The sequence below is a fragment of the Trachymyrmex cornetzi genome, unplaced genomic scaffold, assembly GCF_001594075.2.
Source record: "Trachymyrmex cornetzi isolate Tcor2-1 unplaced genomic scaffold, Tcor1.1 scaffold1118, whole genome shotgun sequence".
NCBI classification, from domain to species: domain Eukaryota; kingdom Metazoa; phylum Arthropoda; class Insecta; order Hymenoptera; family Formicidae; genus Trachymyrmex; species Trachymyrmex cornetzi.
Window position 1 is genome coordinate 75,594 of NW_017295674.1, and position 11,253 is coordinate 86,846.

Here is an 11,253-nt window from a genome sequence, read left to right on the forward strand (position 1 = left end):
AGAGAGAGAGAGAGAGAGAGAGAGAGAGAGATCACCGATCAATTATTTTTGGAGAAAGATCACCGATTATTATAAAAAAAATAATATCATAAGAATGCAAAAATGCAAGCCAAATGAGTGCCAAATTCAAGATCTGCTAAAGTTAATCGAAAAATATAAAATTAATTGTTTGTCTTATATAATTTTACATCTATAATTTTACAAGAGAAAGAAAACAGATTTTTCAAGATAGATAGGTTTCGACATTCTGTTTGAATAAATTGTTATTGATCGTAAAAAAGTAAATTTAAATCGTGTTCAATTTTATATTTGATTACTCACCCTTGTTAGTGAGAATCTTTTTTTAAGTTCGCCACAATGCACTAACGCGAATAAATTTCGATGTTCAAGTTACGAACCGTCGCCGTTCGCGTACGGACCGCGACTAACTAACCATGGCTATAGCCTTCTCTGACCGCTACCAACATACGAATTTTCCGTTACTACCACGGTTACAATAGCTAGCTGGCGCAGCGCGAGCGCGTGTATCAGACTATAAGACGACTGCCAACCATTATCAGACTGCAGTAGAAACAGCTATTAAAGCAAGTCGTCTCTGCGGGTGGGTAGCCGTTCGTACTTCCGCCAGTGTATTGCCGTAGAGTTAGAGCAACCTAGAGTCCAAGTAGAATTTTTACAGCCGATAGCATAACATGCGTAAGAGTGAAAAGAAACCGAAGTCGTGACAGTATTTCAGAGTATTCTTTCGTGTCTCGAATGTTGTCTGAAATCGCGACCGTCGAGATAGTCACGCGCGATCTCCCCGTATATTCACGAACAATGTAATCTGAAAGAGACAAAGAGAGAGAAAGACAATTTTTCCAATTTTCTTACTCAATCCTATCTAGAAAACAAAACGGATTACACTGTTCGTGAATTTACAAAAAATTTACGCGACTATATTTCGACTGCAGTCTCAATGTTTCAGGTAACATTCAAGACACAAAATTTTCCCTATCATCTATGATCGTGTTGTCAAAAATAAATATAATCAAATATGAAATATGATTTTTTAATGTTCACTTCAACCAACGTAGATTAACTTTAATCTCGGTTTAACTTGCTCTTTATTTTTTCTAATTCTAAGAATTAGAATTCTTATTCTAAGAATTAGAAAAAAATAAACAGTAAATTAAATCGATATTTAGGTTAGTATTACATTGGATGGAACTGGATCTAACAAAAACAAACAAATTTTAAGGATTTCTTCAAAAACCTGTTGACCTTGATGTGACGACATAAAAGTTCGTATCACGGATGAAAATGAGACTGAGTAGAATGCTGCTCCAGACGCTACAGTTGCTTATTAAATGAATTCAACACACAAGCATCTCAGAGTATTCGATCAACGATTCTTTAATATGATTTGTTCTTGCCTTTAATTTTTTGCTGAATTTAACAAAAACGAATCAGAATAAAGAACTACTAACTACCACTGAGCTAAAACGTAGCATCTAGAAACATTTGTTGGTCTCACTTTCATCTGTGATACGTAAACTTATTATAATTATAATTTGGTACTGTCTGGCCGAATGGGACTTTCTTTCATTTATTAAACATTCTACAGCAACGTTAAATGTCTATACGATTTATACATCACAAACAAGTTTTTAAAGATGCTCTTTAAAAAAAATAGATTAATAATCAACGATTATAAATTCTTTATACGCATATTATATTTCATTCAATTCTTTATACGTATCTATATACGCATATTATAATATAATGTGGTGCATGTATAAATTTTTTCAGTAATAATAAAATGACAACACTAAAAATAATGTATAAAAAATATAGAAAGATATATAATAGAAATTTAATTAATTAGCATAATTTGTACATATTGTAAAAGCAATTTGCGATATAATACCTAATACAGTCAGGCCATTTTTAAATAAATAATCCGAAATGTCAACATGCAAGTCGCGTTTTACATAAAAGTAGGCAAAGCGAAACATATTCTTTGTGACACAAAGAAACTATATGAAAGAAATTTATAATATATATTACATTAATAACTTATAATATTTTAACTTTTTTATTCTTTACTGCTGAATAAAATTCAGTTTAAAAAGTAAACATAAACATGCACAAACAAATTACTATATATTTATTAAGTATTTTTATTGTACATTTATGTCATATGTTCTTTTCATCGACATTCATTGACCTTAATTATTTTTGTGTCTTTTATCCTTTTAAGATATATTTTTATTTAAATTGCTTTTTTAAATTACATTTTTTGTAATGCAGCAAATGTATCACTTAAAAATGTTTCATGGTTTTTTTTACGCTAATTATACTTTATAATAAAGTTTTTATAAAGTATATAATTACATGATTATTATCAACTAAGACGCAAGGTCCGATTCAGAGAAAAAACGCAACCTTTGTAATCGGGAAAAAATAATTTATTCTACGACTGTAAAACCTGTCTTTTACTTATCTTTTAATCTCCGGTCCAGCTCAAATGATATCAATGTTAGTAATATGTTGTATATAATTATAATTATAATAAATAAATTCTCAAAACGCAAATTTAAAATAAACAGATATTATCAATTAATTTTTATATCACACTTTTACATACACGTGAGTGATGAAAAATTCTATCTTGCTATCTAATATTTAAATGTTTAATAAGGATGTGTAAACGTCAAGAAGAATTTTTTGTTATTTTTAAAAATAATTTTTGAAATTTCATTTATTATTATAGAGTCCTTAACTTTGTATTCCAATAACTTGTGAATACATGCTTTATAATAGCTTGTATATTAAATTAGGATTTATAATTTTTAAGTGAGGTTCAAAAGTCATAAGCACTATGACAAGCACTAATTTTTATCATACTATCAAGAACATGAGATAAAAAGCTCAGATAAATGTTTGTAAACAATTATCCGGTAAAAAATCGTTCATGCATGAATATGTATAAATATGTATAAACATACATAAACACACATTAATATTCATAAACATATTTAATTATATATGAAATATATTCATAAATGTTCAGACATCTTTTTTTCTTTTATATAATTATACATGTTTATGAATATCTATACGTATTTACGTATGTTTATTATATACATATTTATAGATATTCACGTAGGAAAAATTTTTCCCGGGGATAATTTATTGGCTATTTTAAACTTTTGAGCTACATTATTCTGAACATCTTAAAGTTGAAATCATATACATAATATTCCATTTTATATCTATGGTTAAAATATTTTCCAATAAAAGCAATTTAATGTATATTTATAATAATTGAAAAATACTCTTAACGAATATTTCACTGTGAGTTTGATTCTAAAAATTTTACACGAGAAAGAGATTCTTCGAAAATTTTACTTGAAAAAGAGATCCTTTTCTACGCACAAGCTGTCGATATAAAAAAAGTAAGGTTTTTTAAGAACGTTCACTTTATTTGGGACAATAAAATCTTGATCTTGATGTCCTTGAGATACGTTCTGCGAAAGATAATATAACACAAATAAAATCGAATAGTAAATCAAATTTTATATTGCGTAGTCGCATCATTACGGAATAAAAAATTGTAGTCTGTAAAATATTAAAAATATCGTGAATTAGTGACTCTTGAGAGAATAAGAGAGAGAGAGAGAGAGTTATTAAAAGATTAAATTTTAACTCTCACTTAATAATATATGTGTCACATCTAAAAATAATACAAAGATATAAAAATTTTATGAATTGTTTTATTATTATGTCTGAGTATCGATGTTGATAACACTCAATTTATTATTTGCTGTTTTACTGGGTAGACGTATTACAGTGTCTATACTTATTACTTTTATAAAATTCGTCGTTTGATCGAACTATCTATTGGATTTTTATATTGTCTGATCTAAATGAGTAATATTTCCGAATTAAACATTCACAACTTGTTATTTTTGGGTCCTGCACATTTTAATCAGTTCATCGGTGAACCCGAAACCAATGTTTTTTTTTTGTCAAGACTAATAAAAGCGAATAATTTCATATTTTACATGAAAATTTATTTATAAGGATTTTCTTTTAATTGCTGATGATAAATCCAGCCAAAGAAAACATGTAGTTGTGGCATGCTTTTATGTATATATGTATATATATAGATCATAATCAGTGAACTGATTATTCATGCTTGTAACTGCTGTTGGCTTTGAGGTGAGTCCACTTTTAATTAAATTTAAATAATCTTAATTAGATATGTTAAATATGACATTTGCTTTTTTAAATTCTTTACAGTGAAATCTGTGTCCACTATATTATTGTCAAACAGCCTGTATATTCATACATCTCCTCATATAACGAGATGTTTTATCTCACGGTATACAGTAGGATATATCAATGACGTACACTGTTAGAAATGTAACCACGAGCTTCCTTTACATGTAAATGAAGCTAGTGGTTATGAACGAAATTAAAATGAATGATTTAACTGAAAATTAAGTTACAGTAGTTACTTAAATGTAATGAACGTGTACATTAAATTTATGAAATTTAATGTACTTTTAATAAAATTTTATGAAAAGTACATTAAATTTCATAAATTTTCATGAAAAATACATTAAATTTTATGTACATGTACATAAATATACTTTTTAGTTACAAATACATTAAATTTAATGTAATGTCATGAAATTAAATTCAAATTAAATTCAATTGTGTAACTTAAAAGTTAATGAAATTTAAGAACATTTCTAACAGTGTACACGATCTGTAACCACCTCGCCGAAGATGGCTCGAAAAAGAAAATGAAATATATAGTGTAACTGTATTCAAAATGTAATTGTATTCAAAATTTTATCTGATATGTCAATTTATTATTGCACACTAAGTACTGCGCTCTGCAACATTCGCCGTTCTCTCTTTTATTATTTGTATAAATTTTTAGTACTGATAGAGTTTATATATATATATATATATATCCGAACACAGCCTTAATACAAAACACGGAAGACATTTAAAATGTATGAAATGTAGCGACAAAATAAAATCGAAACATAAAATACAATAGATAGCGTAACAAGAAATGAAACATTGAAAAAGATTTAATCGCATCGATAACAAACAACAAATTATGCAAGAGAAAAAATCAAGGACAGCAAAAATCTCCAGTAATCTTCTTCATAAAAATATATATTAGCGAAAAATATATTTGATATTCTTGGAAAATGTACTTGTTGCGAAACGTTATCACCTAATGACCGTTCCTGATGACATTTAACAAATATTTTATATTTAGGATCAACGATTACTCACATATTTGGCATAATAAGGATATGTTATGATAATTTTTTAAATAACACAAAGTAATAATGTTTCACGCAAGTGTAATAACATATGAAACGTTAAATGATACGTATCGTAGAGTCTATCTTTTGGATGTTGACTCTGATCAATGTAATGAAGCTATAGGGGTCAACTATAATAAGATATATTCTTCTTGTGCAAGAGATAACATAATGATATTTTTGCTTTCACATTGGACAAACAATAGCGTTTAACCCCTTGAGTGTCAAGGCCCGTCTACAATACACGGAGTAAGAAGTAAGAGTAAGAAATTGACCAATCACAGTCGATTATTCTTCTCACGTTCGACTGTGATTGGTCAATTTTTTACTCTTACTTCTTACTCCGTGTATTGTAGACGGGCCTTCAGTGACGCACATATGCGCAGAAAAAAGTCATGCCATTTTCGTCTCATGACGCATATGTGCGCATTTGAAAAAAAACATGTTTATACTTCATCATGGTTTTTGAGGTCGCTGAATCCAAATTTGAAATCGGATTTTCAAAATTCAAAATGGCGGATTCAATATGGCGGACGCAAGTTCGAAATATGGTTTGATTTCTACAAAAATTTGTATCTCTAGATGTTCGTGATCGCTAATTCAGAATTTGAGTCCTGACTCTAAGTATCTGAAACTCGGATACATTATGACGAATAAAAATTCAGCAAACCATTCCTAGCAAATTATCCATCGTAAAAAATGTAAAAGAATTTTTTTTTGTTTTTATATCCCGCTCTCTGCCGAACCCAGAGTCACGAATCGAGGACGTGGCGGTTGTTGACTCCGGTTTTTTTTTACTTTTTGTATTTTTTTTATTTTTTTGGTGCTTTTGGCATCTTTAAATTTTTTATTATTTTTATTTCCATTATGATTTTATTCTTTTTTTGTTTTTTGTTTTTTGAAAATCCGATTTCAGATTCGGATTCAGCGACCTCCAAAACCATAACACTAAAATTATAGGATAAATCAACGAAAATTTTTTTCCAAGACAAAAATGGCACGAAAAGCTGATTTTCGCCTGACAGCTAAGGGGTTAAGCATGTGTATATTTATGTCGTAAGTGTACAATCAAAATCATAATTTTCAGGTTGGTTTCTATAAAGCCGGAATCAGATTACGCTTTGAAAATTGAGATTAAAGATTAAAGATTAAAATTTGACCAATAAGGAGAAAGGAATTTTAGCTCCTATAATTTTGATTAGTCAAATTTAAATCTTTCAATCTTTAATCTCAATCTTCAATCGTAGTCCGATTCCGGCCTTACAGACCATGTGCGTGCTTTAGATTGGCATTCATTTCACAGTCGTTTTTTATATTTAAGATTATTTCAAGTACTATCTTAAGAATCATGAATCAATTAAAGAATATTGACATCTTAAGACATTACTTAAGGAGATCTTTTTATTGAGATAAGAGAATAGACTACTAATACCGTCCTTAAAACACTTTAAAGTTTCAATATGCTCTAAATTTATTTGCCGATTATTACAAGCAAGTTAAATTGATATACGTATATTATTTCTTCCAAAACAGTTTACAAATTGATAAATTGTAATAACGCATGCATATATCATGTATTATAAGATTCTACATTTATATATCGTAATCCGATTAAACATTTTGATGCTATATTTACTCTCCTATAGGAAAAAAAGAGTTATATCGCACAACCAAGCTCGGGGCAGTGCTCCAATTTATTGATTCCCTTCGGTCGTAACATTTATCGATCGAAAAGCATACATCGGGTCTCTCATACAAGTATAAACCTCCGAATAGAATGTCAAGTGATTTTTCTGTCGACGTGCCCTTATCCGTCTGCAGAATGGTAAATATCACGATAGCAGCTTGCGTCACTTACAAATTAATATTACATACACAATATTTCTTATATTTATACTGTTTGAACAAACTTGCGAGAAATAGGAGAATCGCGTAATCACTTAAAAAAAAAAAATTTTAGAAGGTATTGTACTTTTTGCCTTCATAGTAGAAAGCTAAAGAAAAGAGATACTAGTAGGTACAACAATTAAAAAAAGTATTGAGATATCACGTACATGGACTTGTAATATAATATAATACTGATGACGCACTAATTAGAAATTAATATTATAACTACAGTACTTGTTTGATGATGAATAATAGCTAGTGTTTGTTTCTTCTTCTCCAGGTATGTAACGCTCGGGTGTTTACTTGCGAGCTTTTGGGACTAGAGCTCTATCCAGAAATGATAATGGAATCAACATCGAATCGACATCGAATTGACGTCATTCGATGTCGATTCCATTATCATTTCTGACTGGCGCCAAAGTACCAAGGACACTACAGCTTTACGAAAATGTAGAAATTACGTAATTTCATCGCATCTGCAGTGCGATTTTATAAAGAAATAGCTAGTAAATAACGATTATCGTCATTAATAGTATACATTCTTGGCTTTCTTAAGACATGTTTAACATATTTGTCATTGATAAAATACTATATATCTGATCAATATATTTGTAAATTTAGTCAAAGGCGTGTAAAAAGAGTTGTATTCATTGGAAAGGGAAAGAAGAGCTAAATTAGAGAGCAGATCACGAGTTTCTGAACACAAATTTTACAAATGTGCAGGTCTTGTCTTCAGAGCAGTTCAGGGAACAGTTGCATTCTATACGCGTCGTGAAACATTTGTGCAAAGTTAAATTACGAGTAAACTTCACTTTTTAATGCTTTTTAATGCTTATTGAGAAATATCACGTATATTTATTACGTAATAATACTGATGCTGTTTATTTCATGATATTGTACAAAGTATTATAATGTAAAAAATTTATAAAAATAAGAAGTAGATAGTCTTAAACTTCAATCATTTTTATTGACTTATGTTTGTGTTATCAGTAACTTTTATAATGATATACAGAGTCAAGAGTACTGTTCGGATTAGTTTGAGAGTTTAGGATTACAGTCACAGAAAATGTATAAACTGAAAAGATTTATTCCAATAGAAAAAAAGTGCCCCTAAACCGCTTTAGTCAAGAAGTAGTGCCTGGTCGTTAGCTCGGAAGTTTGAAGAATCCGAAATCGAATTTGAGAGAAAAAAAACCATAACTGTAATGTGTTGATTCAATTTTGATGGACTTGATACGAATAGCAATTGAAGGTTGCAATGTTTACAAGCACATGTTGATTTTACTAATCATAAGTCGAGCTGCTCGAAATAGATTTCAGCTAATCCAAAGATGAATCTAATGAAAAATCTGTAGAACTTGTAGTAACGAGGAATATTGCGCAAAATGCGCTGAATCGTATATTTGTAAAGCAATAAATAGAAGTAGTGTACAGTTGAATAATGATTCAACTGTACGCTACTTCTATACACAATTTTCTAAGACAAATTTTATATCGAGTGGAGGAAAATAAAAATTTAAATTACATACATTGATGAATTAAATTTGAGAGAAAGGTTGAATTATACCTACATTCGAATTGAAGAAACGCATTGGGCTATATGACGTACTTTCCGCTATATTGTGGATTACGGATTTGACAGTGCGGTGCCCTTGCAACATGTGTTCGTTGACGCGTTCGATCAATTTACACTTTATATAAAAGTTGTAAAAGAAGGAAGTCAGTTATAGAATAGTTGTTAACTCACGGTCTATGTAACATATGTATCAATCGAAACGAATGGCAGTCCATTGACCGTTCCCTGCCGTTTCTATGAATAGTAAAATCGATATAGGGTTCACGAACTCTTGCAAATAACGAAGGCAAGTTCTCGGATGAGGACGGCACGGAATTGATCGTGTTCAGAAGGTGAAGGATCATTAACGCCAGAGGAAAAAAAGAATATGGATTATCAGATAGTGATTTTTGAAGATTCGTCTCATAAATTACGTCTTAACGTGTGATATCTTCTAGTTACGTAGAAAGACATTATATAAGTTCATGGACATTCAATAAATTTAAAGTTAGATTATAAAATTATTTAAAAACACATTTTTGCTTAGAAAAAATTTAACTGCATATATTTGTCTCTAAATTGATTGGATATAAGAGAGTAATAGATATATGTATACACAGAAAAATGTTACGGTTGCTACAACTGGAGATAATGATAATTTTCGCCCATCAAAACATATATCTTACGGTTGTGATAACCGTAAGATAGGCATATCTTTACAGCCATAACCGTTAAGATATGCCAATCTTATGGTTTACAATCGTTCTATAGTTCTTACATCCAAAAAATGTATTGATGGGCGACTTTTGGTCGTGGGAAACGTAGTCGTTTTTTCCGTGTATATTATTTATAAATGTATGTAAATAATACATAAAATATGTATTATAGATAGACTGTTATACTGGATGTTTTCAAATTCACGCCTGCGAAGTACAAGACGTCATACTTTGCGGTAAAAGAAACAATTTTTTTCCTTTTGCAAAATTGCGTCTGACAAGTAGTTTTTGCAGGAGAGCAGGTTGAAGTTGTACGAGTAAACACAAAAATTATTTATCGAATGTAATTTTACTACAGGAAAAAGTTGTACGTTTTAGCACAAAAAACAACTTTTTCCTTTAGCAAAATTTCACCCGATAAGTAGTTTTTGCAGGAGAGCAGGTTAAAGTTAACAAATAAGCGCAAAAATTATTTATCGGACGCAATTTCGTAAAAGGAAAAAGTTGTTTGTTTGTTTAGCATGAAGTATCACGTCTTGTACTTCGCGGACGTGAATTTGAAAACACCCCGTATAATATATCTGGAGATACGGTAGTATCTTGGCGATAAGATTAGATGGACGTCGACTTACACATATGTAATATAGATTATAGAAGATAAAAAAGTAATTATAAGCTATATTAAATGTATATAAAAACGATAAGGCCAACATTAATACATAAAATATGTTTCCATTTTTCTTCGAACGGCAATTTTACGGCATAATTACATGTTAGTTTTACAATATATTAGCTTTAGTAATAAAAATTATAGTCATTATGTGAAAATTTTGGTTCAAAGATTATTACATTATATTAATTTAATTTGAAACAGCAAATGGATAATTTAGTAAGAAAATCATTATAGTATCATGTTAAAATGATTAATTTTTTTAATTTGTTTTATTCAAATAATCAATTTATAAAATAGTTACATTAAATACTGTTACATTATTACATTAAATAGTATATATTATATTAACAATATAATTTTATCCTAAAATATAATAATAATAAGATGCGACAAGCGTGGCCCATTAGCTCAGTTGGTTAGAGCGTCGTGCTAATAACGCGAAGGTCGCGGGTTCGATCCCCTCATGGGCCAATCTTTCTTTTTTTAGCGAAATAATTCGTTTATGCTGAAAATGCTATCGTAAAGAAAGATATAAGAACGAAAGACCATTACCTCAGTTGATCAGAGCGTCGCACTATTTATATGGCGAAAATCGTGAATTCGGTTCCCTTGTGATCCATGCTATATCTTCTTTTTAGCGAAATGTTCATACAGAACAAATGTTATTATTTTTGTAAATAAATTGTAAAATGAAGTGGAAAATGTTGTCAGAAAGAAGTATTACGGAAGAGGCCCATTAGCTCAGTTGGTTAGAGCGTCGTGCTAATAACGCGAAGGTCGCGGGTTCGATCCCCTCATGGGCCAACAACTTCTTTTTTAATTTATAAATCAATATATTATTTTTATATAAGTAAAATACAGCATGATTATTTTACAGCATGGTAATACTTTAATTTACAAATATTTTTGCAATCTTAAATGTAACAATGAATTTAGTATAAGGATTAATTAACATAAAAAATGCTGCGGTTGTCAATGTTTTTAACTAAATTTTTTTTTAACATTTACTTCCATTTAAAAAATATTTAAATTTATATATATATATATTTCCCAATCCTCCTGTTATTTCTATGTTAAAAAATTCGA

The 11,253-nt window shown here is 29.6% G+C and overlaps 1 protein-coding gene and 2 non-coding genes across 3 annotated transcripts in view; 2 read left to right on the top strand and 1 right to left on the bottom strand.

Moving 5' to 3' along the window:
• LOC108763469 (short-chain dehydrogenase/reductase family 16C member 6-like) overlaps positions 1-481 on the bottom strand; it is an 8,776-nt gene extending 8,295 nt beyond the window's left edge. Inside the window, exon 1 of the mRNA XM_018511117.1 lies at positions 322-481. The gene's annotated coding sequence lies outside the window, so the exon portion shown is untranslated. The remainder of the gene's footprint in view (positions 1-321) is intronic.
• Positions 482-10,564: 10,083 nt separating this feature from the next.
• TRNAI-AAU (transfer RNA isoleucine (anticodon AAU)) lies at positions 10,565-10,638 on the top strand. Its single transcript has one exon. It is a non-coding gene; the product is annotated as a tRNA-Ile (tRNA).
• A 259-nt stretch (positions 10,639-10,897) lies between these two features.
• Positions 10,898-10,971, top strand: TRNAI-AAU (transfer RNA isoleucine (anticodon AAU)). The gene has a single exon. It is a non-coding gene; the product is annotated as a tRNA-Ile (tRNA).
• The last annotated feature ends 282 nt before the right edge of the window (positions 10,972-11,253 follow it).